Below are 23,106 nucleotides of genomic sequence, written 5' to 3' on the forward strand. Positions count from 1 at the left end.
GGACATGTCACTTAAGTGACCGACACATGGAAAGACTTTGGGGTGTTAGCACCAACGTCAGGTGCCTGATGCTAAGGGAGAAGGCAGGAAGCTGGAGAAAAATATGATGTGATGGTGTTGCCAGTGGACGGCCCGTTGGAACACCGGGATTCTTAGTGCAAATAACTGGCTGCTAAAGCTGCGGAGCTCAGCAATGGCTGTCCCCTGGAGTCACCTGGAGATCTTTACAAACTGCTGACGCCTGGGTCCCACCCTCAGAGAACCTAATGGTTTTAGGTATGGATTGAGCATCAGAATTTTTTAAAGGCCCCTGAGTGATTCTCATAAGCAGTTGAAATTGAGAACTGCACTAAAGATGTCCCCAAGATGCTTGCGCAGATGATTAAGGCGAGTTACTTTCCAACACGTAAGTGGTTCTTGGGAGCGGTTAAACATACAGATTTTCAGGCTCTGTCTCCAGAGTCTCACGTAATTGAGGCCTGGGGCTTTGGTAGGTTTTAAAGCTCTCCAGGTGAATTTAATTTATAGCTAAGCCTGCAAACTATGGAGTAGGTGACTTAGCCCTGCAGGTTATTTAGCATGAAGGATCCCGTAAAGCTTTGTTTTAAAGCTTTAAAGGATTGGTGCCCACACCGATTCAGCAAAAGCACGTCTAGGACTCAGCATTGAAACCATGCTCGAGTCTTTGTATCCAACAACAAACGAACTTAGGAACTCAGCCAGTTTGAGGAACTTCTGAGGAGTGTCATTACTAAGCTTGGAGCCAGATGGACCGGGTTCCATATTCTTGCTTTGGAACTTGCCCAAATCATCGATTTCTCTGAACCTCATTTTCCTAAAATGCCTATCTCAGTTTTCTCACAGGGATCCAACGTAAGTACTGAGCACGTAGAAAGAGCTCTCTATATGGGGGCAGCTACTATTATTTCTAATACTTCTAATTAAATTTTTGCCAGTAGGAGTTAGTATGTCATGTATTTTACCTTCCTTTCATCTAGTATGAATTTTTTTTTCTTTTCTTACTTTTGAATAATTCTCAGTTTAATTCACTGCTTTGAATGAATTCTTTTTAAAAAGCAGTGTCAAAAGATCCTTGCACTCATGGACATGAATGATAGAATAGCGGTTACCAGAGGGTAGCGGGGTGGATGGGGTAGAAAGAGTCAAATATGTGGTGATAGAAAGAAATCTAACTATGGGAGGCGAGCACACAATGTAAATATATCTATGCCTCACTGTTAAAATGTTCAGCTGAAACTTACCAGATTTCATAAACCAGTGTCACTATAAAAAAAAAGAAAGAGATCCTTGCAGTGTTTTCCAATTAGAGAATGACAACTAAAGTGTCCCAGGAAGAACAAATGAAGAACGTAGATTATATGGTTAAACATCAAATCGCCAGCAGCAGCTCTTTATTCATCACAGAGTACTTAGATGAAATTCCATTTGCTTTCCTTTGCTGTAGACTCCTGACAGTGTTCTCAGGCAAGACCTTTGTTTCCTGCTTTCTCCAGATAAGGCCTTTTGAGAAGAGGCCAGACAACCAAACCTAAATTTGTAAGTGCTTTAGTACATGTTTCCAGCCTGGCAGTTGGGTTGGGGCCAGTTCTCATCCAGAAACCACTTTTGTATGCTTTGCTCTTGACTCATCAGTGTTCAGGTTTAACCCAGTTCAGACGAGGCCAGCTTTAACGAATGTCATTTTAACCCATATTGTTGTTTTTGAAGTTGTCACTGCAGTCAAGTATGCCCCTTCAGTGAGTTCTGGGCCTAGAAAGTTTTATGGGAGCTCATCTTTCTGTGGCTCAGAGGATTCTAAATGCCAGGCTGGGGAGATGGACAGTCTGTTTAATTGGAAGTTTAGCTCAGAGTTTATGTGATTTATGTGAGCACTGAGTGCTGTGCAGGGCCTGAGGAGGGGGCAGGCAGGAGCTGTAAGAGTTGGCAGTGGATGAGGGCTGGGCGAAGGCGCAGAGACGTGGGGTGTGAGGCACAATTTTATCAGCTGCAATATTTGCTTACATTTATTTATTCAACCAATAATTCTTGACAGCCTGTGGTGTACCAGGCACTGTACCGGGCCCTGGGGATGCCATCATTTTGAGCAATTTTCTTTCCAAGACCCTCAACATGCTCTAGATTTCCCTCTCAAAGCGATTGTTTGTGAACACAGCGTGCACCAGTGCTGTAGTTAAGTCAGTTTGCTAATCCTGCATTGCTTCATGGAGTGCTAAACATACAAATATGGTTATGTTAAGAAGCTTAAATATGAATAAACTGTTAACCTCAGTTTCCTTATCTTTAAAATGGGTTGACAGTTGTACCTAACCCATAAGGTTATTTCCAAGAGTAAATGAAATAACGCATGTGAAATGCCTGGCAAGATGCCTGCCTCAGATTACATTTAGCTCAGTCAGTGGGGCTGCTATGATTAGGCCTCTCTCTGCCTTCACAGCCTTGGTTCAGTCTCTTCCCTGAAAACCAGGTATCAAATACAGCCAAGAAGCTGATGTAAAAGACAGGAAGGCAGCTGGGAGAGGGGTCTCCCAGCAGGTGTCCTTCTATCTCGCACACTGGGGAACCCCAAGTGGGAACGTTAAATGTCAAGTAGAGAGGGAAATTGCTGTGTATCCCTTGGGTGCTGACCAGGATTAGCATGTTTTACTTATTTGGATACTGGACCATGTAGCATTAGAGCCACCTCTTATGGGTCAGGCAGAAACGTGTTTATGTTCAACTTATAAACTTGACCTCTTTTGGAGGACATTTTATGAGAAAGGAAGTAGCAGTGTGAATGAAGAGTGGACTTTGGAGTTGATGATACCCGTTCACTTCCTAGCCATGCGTTTAACGGTCCGGTGCCTTAAATGCACTGAGCCTTGGCCCCCTTGAATGGGGATGATAGTGACTGTTCATACACAACAGGGGTATCAGTCAAATAAAAAAATGGATGTAAAGCCCTTAACATATAGTAGGTTTTATAGTGATTAGTGTTGGCATTTGTTTCTAAAAATTGAAATCTCTATGTTGGATTTACATAGTGGTTTCTCAGTCAGGCTTGTGCAGGATTTCTGGTTAGACTACAGTCGATACCATAAACCCCTCCCTCGTTCCTGCACTTTACCACCAGCACAAAACGGAAACAACAGAAATCATGCCTTTGAAGTCAGCATTTGTTAGAATTTCCAGTATGGCGAAGTAATTTGGGGTTCATGTAGTTGAATTAGAGTTTGACCTGTGTTCACTTTAACTAATTAATTAATTAATTAATTAATTTTTTAGGCGCGGCAACCCTTGGTTGACCTCACAGATTGCAAGGACCTCGTCAGCTTACAATCCCTTATATTTTTATTTTTTATGCCTTCAGCACCTGGTCTTCCTAGGTGGTTTCCCATCCAAATACTGACCTGGTCCGACCTTGCTTATCTTCCGAGATCAGATGGGATCAGGCTTGTTCAGGGTAGCATGGCCGTAGATGACCTGTGTTTATCTATGAACCGTCAAATTGTTTCTTGTGTCTAGTAGACACTCTATCAAAATCAATGAATGATAGTTTTAACAAATGAAAAGTGTGGTGCCGTGAAAATAAGATGACCCAGAACTCCAGAGAGTTCACTTATTAAAACTTCATTTTTATGGGGGAAAAGTGCATATATCTTATGGATTGCCCAGGCAAATATGCACTTCTAAAGAAATCTTTTAATACTTTGCCATCAGTTGCCTGAGGCTTATGCAGTCGACGGGTAGTGCAGCAGAACAGAAGGTGTCTGAGCTTGGACGTAAACCAGACCTGAGTTCTCACCTGACATGGCTCGTCGTGCCTCCGTCTCCTCATCTGTAAGCTAGGTGAAAGCCAAGAGTCGTGAGGGTAAAAACGTCATTGAGGTGATAAATGAAAAGCACCTAGTACAGTGCAAGGAATGTACTAAAAAACAGCTGCTGTTGTTACCCTGGATCTAAAAAGCAGGAGGAGAATGTCAGTTCTCTTTGTTGCAAGCCGGGTACGAGAAGCACTCATTTTGCCTCTTTCTTGTGTCATCTCTGCCTCTGGGCTGGGCAGCCTCTCTCTCCTGCTCAGTGCCAGCTGCCCAGGAGCCCGAACTCTCTTGGATTTACACTGCACAGGAGGAAGGAGCATGCCGATTCTGTTCTGGAGATTGTGATGAAGCCTGCTGTGATTCTAGTGCTGTAAGCGGCCTTTCTGCTCTGTGATTGTTCTTGACTGGACCACAGTGCCAGCAACTGCAGGGACCAGGATCCCGCGTCAACCATATGGGTCCCAATGTCTGTGATCTTGCTTCTGATCTAGGGAGGGGGCCAGTCACGCTAGTGCCTGATGGGGATTTTCCTGCACATGCTAGAGAATTGGAAGTAACATTTGAAACATGTACCCAATCCACTGGGGGTTAATTTGGGCAACCAGGAGCATTTTCCAGTATAGTTATCAACACTGGAGAGGAACTTAAAACAGAAACTCAGTACGAAGAATGGTTCATGGAACAGCGAGTTTTGGTAATTTGAGTAAGTGTTATCGTAAGCTTAAATGTCCAGTAATGTGTTGAGTCAAAATTCAGGAAACACTTTCGCCATAAAAAAAAAAAAATGGATATGAAACCAGAAGTGCCGGAACTGGCTTATTAAATAATAATGGTTAAAAATGATTTAAAACGTGTGTATGTGTTTAATGCTAGATTATGTGAAAGGTATATTTAAACAGTCCTGTTGTTTGATTTGTCCAGTTTTTGCTTTCTTTGATTGCGCTAGGCCTATGCAAGAGCACTTCACTGAATAACTGAGGACTGTGGAACTGTGAATTTTCCTTCAGAATTTCTTGTGGACCATTTTGTATTTAGCTCTTTATAAACAGTTCCACTGATTCTCTTCAGGTCATGTAGAGACTGTTCTTAAATGAATATGGGTAGGCAGTGGGTTCTTAAGTTGGCTATGCTGCTGTCATTTTGAAAATGTTTATGATACGATTTTTTAGATTTGGAGGGGTTTTAAAGAAACATTTACTTTATGTTAGAGATATTGTCATGTTCATAGGCCATTTAAATAGCATTGGCTTATTAAAAAATGAAGACATATTAGTCTTTGGAAGCACTTCAGCATATTTTTGACTGCTTACTTGCTTAATTAATATATTTGTAACATTATAAGATAGTTAATTTTAAGAAGTGGTTCCATAAAAGATGGATGGATATTATTAAAGATCTGCGCCATTTAACCTCTGCTCTTAGTCTGGCATACAAAGGAAGCAAAGCATTTATTATAAAGTAACATAATTAATCAATGTAACTTAGTAAATCAAGCGTTTGAATGCCTGCTTGGTGCCAGCTGCAGGCAAATGACTTTAAGGCATGGCTCAAGCCCTCAGGGAGTTTGCAGTTTATACCAACGGATGCAGTACCCACAAAGCAATAATGAATGCTTTAAGGTAATCTATAGCAAAATAGCACATTGTATTGAATGGAGATTTTGAGAATGAGATCAGTGAGAAGTGAAGTACCTGGCAGACTTCCTGCAAGAAACTGTGTTTAAGGGACATTTTGAAGCCGAAGTAGAGTTCCGATAAGCAGATGGAAAGGATAGGGCTTTTGTGATGGAATTCACATCCCTTCCCCCAGAAAAGGTAGAGAGATGTAGACGGACATTATGTGATAGGGGATGGAAAGAGAGCAGTATCTAGTGTGCAGTGGTGGGTAGAGAATGGAAGTGTTTTGGATACAAGGGGCAGGGCCAGATTGGAGAGTCCCTGTGGAGGTCTGCCTTTGTTCTGTTTGCTCCTGTAGGGTGGGCAGCAACCGATGTTGAAGATGTTGAAGATATCTGTGTCCATTCCGCTTTCGATGGGGAGTGGGATAAAGGGGTACCTTCTAGTAGGTGGAATGTCTGAGTTACTTTGGAGGGAGAGGTACAGAGGAGAAAATGCTCATTGCTGGTGTCAAGTAAGGGCAGGATCGGAAACTTTGAAATCTGATAAATTTATATAGAAATCAGGGTGGCATAACATGTTTCTGAACAGCAAAATGCCATGAAAATGGGTAAATCATGTTGATTATACTTAGCTTGGTGTACAGAGGGTTTCCAAAGGGGGTTGATAGCAGTCATCTGTGGGACTGTTGCTGTGGCCCAGTCTAGGCTGGAGGGGTAGAACTATGACAAGGATGAAAGTCTGGACTGGGACAGTGGCATAGGATGGACATGAGAGATTCTGAACAGGATGTCGGTGGGCTTCAGAAACTGTCTGCAATTGGCAGTTAACAGAAAAGGATAAATAAAAAGTAAGATTAATGTCCTCTATCTCATCTCTACTTACCTCTTCACTTGACACTTCCTGTTTCCCCATCCCTCAGTTGCTGGAGGATTGGGCTTCTTATGCTTCTGAGTCTCATATTCTTCAGGCTGCAGGAAGCCTATCCTGCTCCCCTATCCAGAGTTGGTTACCTTGTGTTTTCCTTCCTGAACCAATCTACTTTTACCTCCTCCTAGTAGCCAAAGGTGAGATTTTCACTTTTTTGCCCATGAGTTTTCTTCTTAACTCCCTCATCTTCAAGCTTATGAGCCAATGAGTCACGGTTTCCCATGCAAACCCTCAGGTGGCTGCCACACGTGGCTGGATGTCCGCTCTGTTCAGATGATGCTTGAGACTCAACCCGATTCTGGCTTTTCCTGCACAGGAAAGGCAGGGACAGAATTATGGCTAACCAGGGAGGATCCAAGTATAGCCCAGCTGTGGTGAGCCACATCTGCCTTGAGCGAAAGAATTCCTGGATACTGAGGCAACACCCTCCTTGAGACCAGGGGTGGGAGATAGGTGGGGAGGTTGACGCCCCTTCCTTTTTTGTTCACAGAACTTAATATATAGGTCTTTTCACTCTCAAGTGCCTGGTTGGTGTTCAGGTCAGTTGAAGTGAGTGGGTAGGCCAGGCCCACTGTGTGGTTAGGATGCTCAGCAGTGTTCTAGGGAGGGCAGAAAGGGCAGAAGTATGAGGTGGAAAAAGGGCCTGTGGAGGCGATGAGGGACCTTTGAATAGTGGTTTTGTTGAGGGCAGGGGAAGCAAACTGCTTTTCTTGGAGTTACTGTTTCTGTCAGTTTACAGACTTGTGCTGATGATTCAGCTATATGAAGTTTGTGATTAAGGGATGAGTTTCAAGCAGCATTGTGCCTTAGAAATATGATGTGAGCCACATAGGTATTTAAAATTCTGTAGTAGCCATATTACAAAAAGTGAAAAGAAACAGGTGAAATGAATTGTAATAATATATTTATCTCAACAAATCCAAAATGTTCTTTCCACATGTCATCATCAATATAAAAATTATTGAAATATTTTATATTATTTTTGTAGTAATTCTTTTACACTTACAGAACACCTCCACTTGGACTCGCCACATTTCAAATGCCCAATAGCAGCGTGTGGCAGGTGCTACTCTATTAGACAAGGAAGATTGAGAGAAAAGGAGGGGTCCGGTTTATAGCAAAAGCTGAAGTGAGGCAGGAATAAAGGTTTCTGCTCTGGAGAGCTGAAGTCTCAAGTTTTAGCCTCTTTAGCTACGGTTGAGAATTTAATCTCACTATTATTTGTCTATACTGTGAACATAGGCCCTCCATTTGCTTAGTTTGGGCTCAGAAGAGGTGTATTATGCTTGTGGTCAACCTGGCCTTAGACAGATGGAGCTGTGGAGCCGGGAAGCAATATTCAAGGGAGCTCGTTGCTTCTTGAGCTCTGTTTCCAGCTCCTCTACTTACTAGCTGTGAGTCACTGAGCAACTCGCTCTCCGTTTTTGTGCCTCAGTTTCCTGATCTCTAAAGTGGAGATAGTAATCACAGATTTTATCATATGAAATTCTATACTTATGTCATAGGGTTGTTGCAAAAATTAAATGTGGAGGGCTGACCCCAGTTAAGGCTTACTAATAAATTTTAAAAGATGTTTAGATTACTTTGAGTTCATGTTAATCGCCATAGTTTTTTTAAAAACCCTTTTCTAGGGACCAGAACTTTATGAAATGTTACTTGAGGTTGAAGTTTAAACAAAAAACTACCTCCTTCAGTCTTGTGGTTTTTTTTTTTTTTTTGGAAAAATATTAAACCATAAAGTTTCCCATTTACTAAATTAAGATGTAGAGCAGTAATCAATATCTTATTATTCTGAGGAGCTGCCTTAGAGTGGGTGATATACTCTTTAAAATCTTTCACAGATGGAAGGGCAAACTCAAATGTGAAAATTCTGGTGTTTCTGAGAAGTGTGCCACTGACATAAGGCAGCTTGGTTCTAATTGCAACCCAAGCCGGGAATACTTTTTTTCATTATGGATATCTGAATAAAGAGACCGTTCCAATGGAGCTGAGATGGAGGGGCAGGGGAGTCGAGACCTTGTGCAAGCTACTGCTCACATGCCCTTTACCTGTCACTGTTCCATTTTTCAAATGAGCTTTTACAATAACCAGATAGCTGGAGTACCTCCCTCACTGACGATGCAGGAACCTGCCTGCCCGCTTATGTCTAGCTCAGCCCTCTGACTGAGCCCAAAGTTGGCTTTTGTCTATAAAAGTGGAAAATGGGCCTGATAAAAATGTTTAGTCTGCAGGGCCTCGTTTTATTTATCATATCAGAAAAGAACAATGTTTTGTTGTGCTGTGGTCAGAATAGAAGCCGACCTTGCTTGTTCACAAAAGCTCAAATCCTGGAGATAAGAGGGGCAAAATAATAGAGTACAATGGAAAGAGTCGAGTGTAATTATTTGTAGCTTGTCAAGTGAAGCCCTTTCAAGCCCCAAGTGATTCAGATCTGGGAACTCTGCACAATTCCGTAAACTAACCACAAGCAGCATCAGAGAAATCTCCCCTGGCCCACAGACAGCACTGAAATTGCATCAGTTTGTCATGCACCGAGCATGCCAGCCTCACACAATATCATTTGGTTGCAAATGGGCCTGCCCCCAAAGCCCCGGAACACAGTCTGTGGTATCTGACTCTTGGCCTGCGATTTGTCATGTCCCCGCTGCTATCAGTGTACAGTAATTTTAATAGATTCTGATGGTTTCCTTGTAGAAACACAGGATGCATCTGGTTTGGACCTAGGACACGGGAGAGACTCTTCTGGCTGAAAACAGCAGGAATGTGTGCAGAAAAACTGGAGATTCATTTTATTTCATTACGAAATTGGGTTTAAGTTATAGGGTTGTGTTTTCTGAATTAAGAAAAAAATTTCCTACTCAGTATAATAGCTATAAAACATATTGCTTGTTTTTATCTTTCAAGTAGTTACCTCTCTAGAAATGTATTGCTGGCAGCATCTCAACTTATAAAAGTCACAGCTGTAAGCATGGCATCAATCGAATATAATAGTTTATTTAGCCCCCCTTGCTACTCAGAATGTGGTCCACGGATCAGCAGCATTGGTGGGAGCTTGTGATCGAATATAATAGTTTATTTAGCCCCCCTTGCTACTCAGAATGTGGTCCACGGATCAGCAGCATTGGTGGGAGCTTGTGAGAAATGCAGACTCTCAGGCCTCACTTCAGACCTGCGGGAATCAGTGTCTGAATTCTCACAAGATCCCCAGAGACAGGAATGCACATTGAAGTTTAAAAAGCTGAAACCTCAGGGTGAGAGCACAGGCTTCAGAGGCAGAGAAATCCGTGTTCAAAGTCCATCTTTCTGACTTAGTATGTCTGACTTAGGCAATTCAGTCAGTGTGTTAACCTTCAGCTTCCTTGTCTGTAGAGTGGGGATTATATAACTGCACCATATAGTTGTTTTGAACATTAAATAAATTTATGAACACATAGGGACATAAATATCTCTACCTATACCTCTATTTATGTATACACTGCCTGCCATAGAGAAAGCATACAATAAATGAAAGATATATAGTGGGATCTTCAGAGTCTCTGCCTTAAGAGCATTAAACTTTGTATAATTGTGAAATAATTTACTGCAAATAATTTCCACAGTACGGGGGTTATGAATTTTGTAAATGCACCATAGCTGACTGTGGCTGTAGTTGGTGTCCCTCCCCACATAATCACATATCTTCGTCCCACAGATTCATTCTGTCATGATTTAGAGTGTGTGGTAGAGCTGTGACCAATACTGGCTACCTAGAGGAGTGTATCAAATGCACCCTCTGACTCCTGGAGATTCGGCCAGGTACCATCTCACTGTTGACCGGATTCTGGTCCCAGAGCCCTCCCCTTGGCCCCTGTCCGTGCCCACCTTGGAAGAAGCTCCTGCCCTCATCCCTATCCCCTGTGTTCTGGTCCCGCTGTGGATGCTTGGGGCTTCTGCGTCCCTAAAACCTACTGATTGTCATAGGCAGGGTTGCAGGCACTTTTTTCTAGTATGGACCTGTGGGGAAAAATACAGAGACAAAAATGAACAGCCAGATATAAAACAACTTATTTTTTTTGTCTTGGAAAACAGTATTTTTCCCTCCTTTCTCTCTCTCTTCCCCTCACAATTCTTCTTCTAATTTCTGTCTGTATGTATGAAATTTTTAGCTGACTGACTTTTAAAATTATGAATAAGAATATGAAAATTAAGTCACCTAAATATACAATTTATTTGCGTATTTAGACAGTTAAGGAGATGGGGGTGGAAGGGTATATGAGAGAAAGGGGTGTGAGTGAGGAATTGGGGAACGCTGGGCAGAGAGACAGAGGGATGAGGTGTAAGACTGGGTGGAGCAGATCACGGGGGAGGGGAACAGAAAGGAGAAGGGAGTACAGAGCAGGGGAGTGCAGAGACTGACAGGAGGAATCAACTCAGCTTCCTCCGAGGTTTGTTCAGTATCAGCTAACTAGCTCCTTAGTGTTGCAAAAGGTAAGAGGTAAGTGTCCTTCAACAGGGGCTCCGAATCTTGAAATTGCCCGGGAAATCTTGCATGTGTTTGTATGTTTCCACAGAGGTCTCCAGATTTGCAAATCTGTGACCCTAAGAAAAGTTGAGAATCACTCCAAATCATGATTCCAAATGACCTTACTGCCAAAGCTGAAACTGTTCTCTAAGTTGTATTTCTGTATATTTAAGGTGGTCCTTTTCGTTAAGTTATTGATATAATAGCATCTTTCTGTATTTGTTACAAACGGTTAGTATCTAGTTAAATCTCTTGGTGTGTCTTGAAATGGATAAATGGCCTATCTTTCTGAATTTTTTTCTTTTTCAGATTTTCAACTGACTTGATTAATTGGTTGCTTTAGCGATGGTTGGCTTCTGCCATAACTCTGTGAAATTCTATTATCGTTTGTGCATTACATTAAAGTGTTAATGTATCCAGTAAGCTTTTAGAACTGTCAGACATATATTACTCAAGATTGTCACATCATTGATTCTTATGTTGGAACTTTGCTCGGATGGATTGATATATATTTTCTGTGGTAATCTCATTGGTTCTGTAGAGGAAGCAGATTTAGTGTCAGAGTATTAATAACCACTATTTGATTTATTCAACTGAATATGTAAGTATCCATTTTAACTTATGAAATTAGAATTTGGAAGTCTCATGTATGAAACACATTTTCTAACTTTTCCTTGTGTTCCTATAGGAATAGGTTAGTCTGACATGAATTCTGGATTGTCTCTACTTATTACTTTATTGAATTAGCTTCAGTTGTTTATCTGACAAAAGATATGTCAGGTAATTAATTGCAGTAAACTCTGTACTCAATAATTACAGCCCCAATCTAAATTGACTCCCCTTAAACTTTAATAATAAAGTATAAGAAATAGAAACTGTAAAGTGTGTCATATGAAGATTAAGAGAAAGGTCCTAACTGGAAGAGTAGGGATAGAAGATTGAATAACAGGAGTTCCATGGTTACCAAGGGCGAAGAGCATCTTTCTGCCCAGGGGTCTGTGTTTTAGGTGTGCAGCCTCTCTGAATGGGTAGCTCAAGACTTACACTCAGCTTCTTAGAAAAACGCATCCACTTCAGAGAGTAAAATACATTTGTACCAACACTTCTACCTCTGACACAGGTTGGCACATATATACTCTTGAAAATCCATTGACCATTTGAGGAAAAGGACAGATGTGTTTGAAGTGAAATGGGTAGAAGCAGTTTAGAAGTAAAACAGGTCAAACAGTTCAGTTTCAAAAAAGCACAAGAGAAAGGCTGGCCTTGAACAGGGAGAGGGGTTCCCTTCCTCTGTGAGGATGAATGGAGGAAAGGAGGCTCGCTTTATAGGGCTGGATGCGGATATGTCAGTAACCAGCCCTCTGTGTTGGAGGGCTCCCCATTTTTCTTGGGTGTTGCTTCTTTCCTGCTTGTTTCCCTGTCTCTGCTCCTCAAATTTATTCTCTGTGTTTCACCCGGAGCAGCCACCTGTTGCTCACAACCTGGGCCAGGGTGTCCACTGCCCCAGGCCCCACCTGTTTCAGGGTCTTTCACCTCTGGGCTTAGAATTCTTTGCAGCCTCTCTTACCTTTTGTATCATCCTCTTTTGTGCATGCTCTGAGAATTGTGGTTTTCTTCTTCACTCCTTTAGAATGCCTTGTTATCTGTCACAGTTTTTGGTCTACTGATAGCACCCATTCTTTTTTTTCTAGTGTAGACACAGATTTGTTATTTTCAAATACATCTCTACTGTCACCTCTAGGAATTCAGAGCAGGAGGAAGAGCCTACAGCCTATACTCAGCCCATCAACTTACCCCTGTACCCAGCAGCCCCTCCTTCCCTTGGGCCCTGACTTTCATGGATGAGTAGGAAGTTAAGGAATCAGTGGATGTTGGGTAAGGATAGAGGTTTGGAAGATCCCAAGTTTGGGAAAAGTAAGAGCAAAGGTACTGAAATGGAACCAGGTATAATGTGTGCTTGAGGACATGGAGGAGGCTCAGAGCCAGTGGTTGATCTCAGAAGTGTCAGTATGAGTGTAGGTAAGAGAGAGACCAAGGACACACTAAGGCTTCATGGTGATAGCTTACACTTGATTTATAGTAGAAAACTAAGGATTTTAATTGATTATTGATACTGGGGAAGCATTAATTTTTAGTAATTTATAAATATGTATGTGATACTTTACTTTGTAAAAGAAAATTGATGTATTTTAATAAAGTTGTTCATTTACTTTGATTGATAATACAGTTTCATCATCTTAATTTATGTTTTCTGTTTATCAGGCTTTGTTCCTGTCTCTTTCTCTCCTTTTTTGTCTTCTATTGGATGGCTAGTTTTCTTTATCTCCCCTTTATATGTACTTCTCCAGCCATTTTGGAAGCTATAAATTTTAGAATTTCTAATATTTAAATTTAATATTATTTGTATCTTTCTCCTCAACAGGGCAAGAACCTGCACACACCTTAAGTACTGTACTCTCCCATCCCCTTTTCCTTTCTATGGGGGGTTGAGAAGAATCTGAGAAAATGGGAGACCTAATCCTCAAATCTAGTTTAAGAAAGTATAGAGTTCAGGCTTTTTTTATATCAGGGAAAGGGGAAATGGGAGAGACAAGAGGTGCTTGACCACCACAGACAACTATCTGGGTGCCAGCAGGGGTCCGAGGAAGATTGTGCTAGTTGCTGTGAGTCTCGTCACAAGATTCCTGCAAATCTTTGATAAATAATACTTCCCTATCTCTGCAAGCCACAAGCAGAATTCCTGTAATGATTAGCATGTCTGCATGTAAACCTCAGCAGAAGCTACTTACCTGAAGGCGATGGGAACAAAGCAGTCTTGAACAAAATAGAGTCAGAGAGACCGAATATTCCACTCTGTTATAGTTCCCTCTGGATCTAGAATTTTTGTTAATTTTTTAAACATAATCATTTTAACAAATATTATATCAATATCCGTACTATTTTTTCCTGAATCTCAGTGTTTCACTCTGAGTTTACATTTTATTTGTTGATGTATAGTTCATTTAATTTTATTTATTTATTTATTGATTTATTTGGCATCGATTAACAAGATCCAATAAGTTTCAAGTGGTAGTTCATTTAATTTTAACCAAGGATCTCTGGGTGGTAAACATTAATACAATAAATTAATTGAAGAAGTCTTAATTTTGCTTATATTCTTGTTTAATAGTTTCACTCCATTCACAAGTCTGAGTTAATAATCATATTTTATCAGTACTTTTAATATATTACTACATCATCTTCTGGCATCTGTTGTTGCTGATAAGAAGTCTGCAGTCAGCCTAATTGTTGTTTATCTGTACATCATCTGATTTTCCTTCTAGCAGATTTTAAGACTTTTCCCTCTATCTTTACTGTTCAGCGTTTTCACTACAGTATGTCCAGGAGAGAATTTTTATTTATCCTTCTTTTCATTTGTGCTTTTTTTAGTCTGAGATCTCATATCTTTATTAAACTCTGAAAAATTATCAGAACTGGAACTACTTTTAGATGTGTGCAGAGGCTTCTCCATCTATCTTTCAGGCCCTTTCAGTACTCTTTCATACTTTTAGGTCCTTACCTTTCTGGCTGTGTTCAGGGTAATTTCTAAGATTTCTCTTCCACTTTAGTAATTCTTTCTTCAGCTTTGTCTAATATGTTGTTTAACTGATGCACTGAGTTATTAATTTTACTATATTTTTCATATACAGGATTTGTATTTAGTTCTCTTTCCTATCTACTTATGTGTGTTTTTCTTGATCTGCTTTGGTTTTATAATTTTTTGTCTTTTGTAATGAATGTTTCTTGTTTTCTTCCTTTATTCCTTTGAGTTTATTTATTAACTCTTTAAAATTTTCAGATTGTTCTATTATTTGCCTTTTCCTCTCAATCATTTTTTTGTTAATTGTTCTTATGCGTTTTAGAGTTTCAGTTTGCAGACTTTGAGAGAGAGTCTACTCTCTCCCCACTGCTTGTACCATCGTGTCTTGCGGTTTGGTGGACTCTTATCCACTCTGCCCTGCCTCATCTTAAAACTCATGAGAGACGTAGTATAGCTTAGAGTATAGCACAGAGACACAGTATAGCTCCAGTTGTCTAGACCCTGACAGCCTGAGTTCAAATCCTGGTACTACTGATTACTTATATATTATCTTGGGCATATTATTTCATATTTCTGTGCCTCATCTATCTAGTAAATGTTTGATAGTTTCTCATCTATCGAATGAGGATAATGCTAGTATTTACCTTAAACTATCGTTCTGATGATTCAGTGAATTAGTGCTCAGAAGAGTGTCTGGCACATACCACTCAATAAATGTTCTAATATATTGGTAATATTGTGGATCTGTATGGAGCCAACAGGATTTTTTCCAATACCTGGTTGCTTAACTGCATTACTTATCTTCTGCTGCCTTGGATACACAGCTTTACTTAAGCTGAAGTCCTGGGTGACAGTAACAATGTGCACTTTTAAGAAGTGAGTGATCCTGGTTTTCCAACCTTATTTTCTCATTATGGACTTTTGATCCCCATTATACCACAGAAAATGAACTACCATTTCCCTATGGCTGCTTCTGGTCTTGGAGTTCAGCTAGTCGTAGATGCAATGGAACCACAGGGGATATGTTTTTAACTTTATTTTAAAATAATTTCAAATGTTCAAAAAAAGTTTCAAGAAAAATACAAAGAATTCTCATTTCTGTATAACCGGATTCATCAGTTTTTAACATTTTGCCACTGTTGCGTTATCACTCTCTCCTCCTACCCCCTCTTTGTTTTATATATACATACATATTTTGAAAAAATTTAAACCTACAAGAATATTGAAAGGAATACTTATATTTACTCAGATTCACCAGTTAACATTTTGCTACTTTTGCTTTATATTTTCTCTGTGTGTGTGTGTGTGTTTCTCTCTCTTTGTACACAGTTTATTTAATTTTCTTGGACGAATGCTTTGAAAGTAAGTTGCATGCTTGCTTTCACCTTTTAATTATAGCATATCAGTCCTTTGACTCAGTGGTTAACTAGAATAATGATCTTTACCTGAATAAGCTATTACATTGATAGTTGCAAAGGGTGACTTTCTAATTCTGTCATTTCTTTCACATTTATTAACTGGCATTTTTCTGTGAAGAGGAGCTTCTACCCTTCCTTCTTCCCCTCCTCGTATCTCTACAAAATAATGGATTTTTTTTTTAATTAAAAGCTTTTTCTAGTGTTGTCATTATTCTTTTTAATGCCCAAATTTCCCAAACTTGTCCCAGGGGTCTCCTTCAAGTTGGCTCTTCTGTCCTTTTGGCATGACCTCATTTGTCTTTGATCACTGTTTCTTGCTTTCTGACCAAAAAAATGTGCAGGATCACCTCGTACTTTCCTAATTCTAAATTTTTCCAAGGACCTCTCCTTCCTTTCAGTGGGGAATGGTATCTAGAAACCAAGATCTGGATGCTAGGTGCATTATGGTTTATTATTGCTACTAGACCTTTTCAGTAGATGTAACTAAGAAATATAGTTTTCACATGTATAGTATATATGTATATATTTAGACAAATGAGTATATATACATTTTAAATTATGACTACATTTCCTGTATTTCTAGACCAAATTATTCTAACAGTGAACCTATTAAATAAACTTTAAGGCTTTTATGCAATTCTTTTTGTCTTAAAATATATCCCATTTTATTTGTATCGTCAGAGTACTATGTTCACAACTTACTTGAATTAATTATTTATTCTGTATTGTTATGTAAGGAGTTTAACATATATTTAGGTTCTTTGTTTATTTTCAGTCTGTGGGTTTATTTTTTCTATCTTTTTTAAAAAATTTAAATCATGAATATAAAGAGCAATTTATTTGGTTTAAAACTATATAAAAAGGTCTTTTTTAAAAGGTCTTACTCCCCTTGCATCCTATGTATATGTCAATAGGTAACTATTTTTATTAGGTTCTTGTTTTATATTTCTTGTGTTTCTCTTTTTTACACACACACACACACACTCATCTCTAGTATGTCCCCATCTCATTATATCTCCATTTCTTAGTTTTTCTTTTATAACAAGTAATATCATACTATATGTAATCTTTCTTCCTTGATTATTCTTTTCAGTCAGTATATCTTAGAAAACACTCCTAATGAGTTCATAAGAATCCTCATTTGTAGTGGCTACATAGTACTTCATCATGTGGCTGTTGCATAGTTTATTCAACTCGCCTCCTATGGATGGGCATTTGAGTTGTTTTTGGTATTTTGCTCTTATAAATAAATGCTTTCACAGAAAATATCTTATGAGCAACTGCTATGCACAAGTCATTGTCTTCATACTGCTTGCTGATCAAGTGAATAGGTATTTTATGCCCTTAAATTGCTTAGAGTAGCAGAGGGAAGCGTTCAGAAGTGTGCTAAGAAGAGAAGTGGCCCAGTACCTAGTACATTAATCTAGATGTTCTCAGTAATTATGAGTATCTGACTGCACATTCTCACAGAGGCAGGATGAGACAAATATATGGGAATAGATATTATACATCTCCTATTGTCTATCTTCCAGGTAAAAGTGAAAAGAAAACTTTTAAGTTAGGGTAAATGAACACTCTTCAAGTGCTAGGTTTCATGAAATCAGTTTAACAGCACTTTAGAAAGGTAAAATATACTTAGGGAAATTTTTCTCTTACTGGTACTATTTAGCCAAATAAGCAAGTCTGTTTTATTTCATATTTTTTTAACTTTATGTCTAATATTTATTTCTGCATAATAAAAATAAATATGGTTGCACACCCATTCATGGTTTTGGAGGACTAGTTACCTTGGTTTTCAGAGAATTTGTTTGATTTTGAACTACTGTTTTTGGAGTCACACATTTAATGCGTAGTACGTCAAAATTCCTTTTCAGTTCCATGCGTTTATTGCATGGTATTACAGAATATTTAATGTAGGTATAGAAGACTCTTCTATACATGTTGGCATTCATTGCAAATTACATGCAGTGTGTTATCTATACATGATAATTACTCTTTAGTTTTTTGGTTAGTGGTTATACGTGGACTATACATATTAGCCCAGGGAATTTAGAAATTGAGCTCACGGACTCCTTGGTCATAATTTTCTAGCTGACTTTGAATAGTATTTGGCTTCTCTTCTGATTTCTCCTTCCTTATTTATAGGTTCATCCTGCCCTTGTAATTGCTCCATTGCCTGTACCCACTTTGACATTCATTTTGTGGTGGTCAACACCCCAAAACCTATAGATATTTTCAGAGAAAGTTTTAAATAAATATTTCGCATATCCGAACAACAGTTTTGTAAAAGTTCTTAACTTGTTTCAAGGATAGCTTACGTTTTATTTTTTTCCAAGGTTTTATAAGTGTATATTTATGACACAATATCTAAAATCCATTTGATACAGAAATTAATTATGTTAGAATAATTAGTTAACCATTTGAAAAGTGAATTAAAGTCTTTTCTAATACTATATGGTAAAATTAATTTCAGATGCATCGCAAAGTCAAATGCAAAAACCAAAAACATAAAAAATATAAGAATGTTTAAGTGTATGTATATTTTGGATATGGAGATCTTTCTAAGTATACACCAAAGTTAGAAATCATAAAAAATTATTAAAGGATTGCATATAGATATGTTAAATGGTAAAAATCATTACAAAATTGAATGGCAAACTAAAAATGGGAAAATTTTCAACGTAGATGACTACGTTTAATGTGCTTCAAGTATAAATAGCTTTTCCAAATCTATAAGAAAAAATTTTTTTCAATTGAAAAATATGCACAGTGTTATCAGTTAATTCATAGAAGATACTAATAGTTAATAAATCCATGAAAACATGTTTGACTCATATAATGAGATATCATTATTATCAAATTAGCAAACTTTTTTTCTTCTTTAATAGCATCATCCATTGTTAATAGGACATAGTGTAATGGGAACCTTCTCGCAGTCCTAGTAGGAGTACAAAATGATACATCAGTCTGAAGGAAAGAAATTCAATGTACAATAAAAGGGGATTAGTTAAAAAGATATTGGAACCTGACGAAATACATGGTAGCTATTAAAAATGAATCTACATATACACACCCACACAAAAAGTAGTAGTATATTGCCAGTAAAAAAACAAGGCACAAAACAATATTAAAATATGGGCTCATTTTGGCACATAATATCTTTGCTTATTTCTATTTCTGAAACCTACTTTTTCTCAGAATTTCCTGGAATGTTTGTTAAAATACTTTTTAATATGCCTCAGACTTACTGGAATATAGTGTCCAGGAAAGGGACCAAAGAAGTGGTTTTTGGTTTTTTTTCAGGCCCCAGGTGACTCTTAATATTACATAAATTGGGGAAATCCTGATCTAATCTAATCTAACCTCCTCTTTGGGTTTATATTGAAACTGAGATCCAGAGAGATTCTGACACTTACCTAAAGTAACAAATATGTAGTGGTAGAGTGGGATCTAGAATTACAACTTATATTTTATTTTATTTTATTTTTTTTAAATTTTATATGCTAGTTTATTTTTTTTTCATACTATACGTACATAACTTTTTTAACATTTTATTTTTTTATTTTCCCCCTCCCCTCTCCCCGCTCCGTTCTGGTAACCTCTAGTCCATTGTCCATGTCCATTAGTCTCTGTTTGTCCTGTTTATTTGTTGCTTTTAGATTTATATCCCACATATGTGATATGTGATCTTCAACCTTTTTTGTCTGGCTTATTTTACTTAGTATGATTATTTCAAGGTTCATCCATGTTGTTGCCAATGGCAGTATTTCATCTCTTCTTATGGCTGAGTAAACATTTTATTTTAGTTAGGCAAAAAAAAAAAAAAAGGTATGAAAAACTTAGAGATTATATACAGTTTTAAATAATTGTGTAAGAAATGGTGATCATTTGTTTCATCATGTATTAATGTTTTTCCCTTAATTGCTTTTCATAATTATTGTCACATTATTGTCTTGCTTTTATGGTATTTATTTTTAATGGTTCTTGTAATTTTGAATAACCCTAACATGCTACTTTACTTTCCATAGATACCGTTTCAAAATAACATAAATCCTGTTTGTTTTTCATCTTTTGGAATCAATTTATGGACAAGTGAAAACTTGGTGCTGGTGTCAAAACAATATAAATGTTAGGAATTTTTGACAGTATAAAAGTAGTGGAGTAGCTGATGGATGGTAGGAGACAGTGACAGAAGTTTCAGGGAGAAGTTTAAAGTACTAAGGATCTTATAGAGAGTTATTTAAAGTTACAAAAATAACCAGTAGAAGAACTAAAAATGAAATAACTCATTTATTGGGAAGGAGTAAGCAGAGTGAGTAATAATATAATGAGTTAAATCTTCATTTTTCATACGGCGGTCATTAGATATTTTTTAAGGTTGACAAACCAAGAAGTAGGAGAAAATGCATATTAATCCAATTCTGGAGGTAACTACCAGAAGATCTAAAAGTAGAAACAGTTCAAAGGGGTTGCCTCTGGGTTGGAGCTGGGAACTATTGCTTTAGCTTATAATGAGTTGTCTACACATTTGATGCGTTACTATGGACACAAATTACTTTTGAAAATTTAATATATATTTGTAATAGAAAAGTTGCAAGACAAAAGTATAGAGGAGAAAAACCTAAGGAATAGGTTTAGCTATTAACTTATTCATGATTAACTTATCCCACATTTATTAATTTAGGCAAAACACGATGTCTTCTCTAATGGAATATGTTACTGCCAGGTTTAAGTGTCAAGTAATTTACTGTTGGAGAGTTCATTTTGCTGTTCAGGTTTCTGAGTCAGCCCCGCTGAGATGATTCACGCCATCTTCTATCACATACCTTTGGGTCTTGGTGACCCGCCAGGGAGGTGTTCTTTGTGTTAAAGGTGCTCAGGTGGGGGAATCACATGTCACTCCCGTCAGGGGAGACTTCTGTAAACTGTTCTGAGACCACCACTGGTTATGCCCTTTCCAGGTCAGTGTGCCCTGCTTCAGCATTGAGCCTGCCACCCTCGCCGTGCCTCTCCAGCTAGCCAAAGAAAATCTCCCCTTCTTATTAGAGCCAAGATAGTACTGTTTTCAAAATAAATCTCACTTGGAAACAAAGGGAAAGACCAAATACACAAGCAGAAAATGCAGCAGGATCGAAGGAGTTGAGGTTCTGAAGCAGAGTTGGTTGTTTATTTTTTAATCTTAGGATAACGAGGTTGCAGAACTTTGGCATGCTTGTTATAGTCTCCCTCCTCCGTCACTGTGGCAGACGCTGCTAATTGATCCCAGTATCCTTTTCTGTTGACTCAGCCTTAGAAACCTTAGCAGCACAATGTAGCCATCTTTGTCAGATTTGGCATGTAAGATGTCTATCCTCTTCTCAAGATAATTACATTCTGTCAACAAGTGGACTTCACAGGCAGAACTTACCATGCACATATTCATAGCATTCTGTCTGGTTCCGGCCAATTTGGTTGCTGCTGGCTAAGGCTGGGTCTGCTCTGGTACCTTGGTGGCCTCCGTGGCAGCCACCACTCTTATGTCTCAGAAACCTCCCGTCCTGTCCCAAACCCTTTTTATTTCTATTTTAAGGTTAGACCACCTATAGTTTGCTGGATTTCTGATTGATGCTCTACTCACTTCTCCATATTTTTTCCACCTGCTTCATCTAGAGTTTATTTCTATCGCGATGGCCAAATTCAACAATAGCATATACACAGTCAGAAAAAAAAATGTCTTATAAGTCTTGCCTAGTTTCTGTGATAGACCACAGCTTATTTATAATAGGACACAGATTATTTATAATAGGCCACAGCTTGTTTATAAAGCAGCTAACTCCTCCCAGCTACTATTTTCTTGGTTTATATGATTTTAAAAAATTATCACGTTATGTGACTGCCCTCAACCAAACATATTGACTTTAGCGAGGGCTGAGGTTTGACTCCAACCACCAAAAGTAAATACTTAAGGTTTTTGGAAAATGTGAAACAAATGCTTAAGTAAAGCCTTCAAGAAAAACCCTGTGTGTGTTGGTCTCACGGTGCTCAGCAACTTAAAACTGAAAAACAGGAATGTGGGCTTTCGTCCAGCTTATTTCTATTATCAGATCAATAAAGCATTATAGAATACTGTATTTAACTGTTATTTAACATGAGATGCATGAATATATATATTTCACAGGGCTCTGCCTGTGTTTGAATCTTCCGATCTTGTCTTCATTGCCTCATCAGTATGCCAGTAGGTGTCACTGTGTACATTAAATGGAAATCAAAGATGTCATTAAGTTCCAAAATTAAGCATCACCAGTTGTTTTTTTTTTAAAAAGAGCTCCCAACAGTAAGCAAGAATATTTTTACCCCTTCTTTTTTTTTATTTTAAAATATTATCTTCTTAGGTTACTTTAAGAAGATAATATGACAGCATTTTTTTTTTTTTGACTACTTTGAGCTCTTAAATACATGTAAAGCTATCTGGGGTGACGTCATAGGAATCAGAAGACAATATATAATTCAACATATTAAATTAAAATAGTAGATCGTTTTGCACTTGTGTATGTCACTTCTATTGTGACGTTCCTATGCTAGAATTTTTTTTTTTTTTTTTTTTTTTGCGGGGAGTGGTAAGATTTCTTCACTCCAAATATTTAGTTGTGACAGTGTAAGTGTATTTTTTAAAATTTCAACAAGATAAAGTGGATAAATCTCTGTACTCAAGCACATAAATGTTTGCCACCTGGAGATTTTTAAACAATTATTTTTATATATTCTACCTTTTTTTTAGGCTACTCTTCAGATTTCTAAATTTTTTAGTAATAGAAACAAACTGTTCACGAATGATGTTTCCCGTTATATTCGTGGACCTTAATTGTTTAAATATATGAGTCTTTTTCTATGGGCTCATTCTTCTGTTCACTACTTCAGAAAAGTGAAAGTATTTGACTTTTTGTCTTCTATTGCTTTTGGGGGGAATGTATTCATGTATTCATTTACAAGGCTTTAATATCAGCGATATCATAGAATGCTTTCTTCAGTTTAGTAATGCAATGCAAGACTGTGTAAATGTTCCAGAGAGCTCTGTGTGTGTTTGTGTGTATATATGTGTGAAAATTGTGTTATGTCTTTTGAAATATTTGTGATTTTTCCTTTCAAAAGAAAGTCAACGTTAGTTTCTTGCAGAATGCCTTAGAGCAGCTTCATACCTGTGAGAAACTTAGGGGTGTGGATGTGCTCTTGCAGAGTCAGAGTTAAATGATATTTGACTTTATTT

The 23,106-nt window shown here is 38.1% G+C and overlaps 1 protein-coding gene and 1 pseudogene across 4 annotated transcripts in view; one reads left to right on the forward strand and one right to left on the reverse strand.

Annotated features, from left to right (window-relative positions):
• SNX24 (sorting nexin 24) overlaps positions 1–23,106 on the forward strand; it is a 134,355-nt gene that overhangs the window by 15,741 nt on the left and 95,508 nt on the right. The window lies entirely within an intron of this gene.
• On the reverse strand, positions 3,359–3,477 carry LOC120590987 (uncharacterized; annotated as a pseudogene).

This window comes from Pteropus medius, unplaced genomic scaffold (assembly GCF_902729225.1).
Source record: "Pteropus medius unplaced genomic scaffold, Ma_sr-lr_union100, whole genome shotgun sequence".
NCBI classification, from domain to species: Eukaryota; Metazoa; Chordata; class Mammalia; order Chiroptera; family Pteropodidae; genus Pteropus; species Pteropus medius.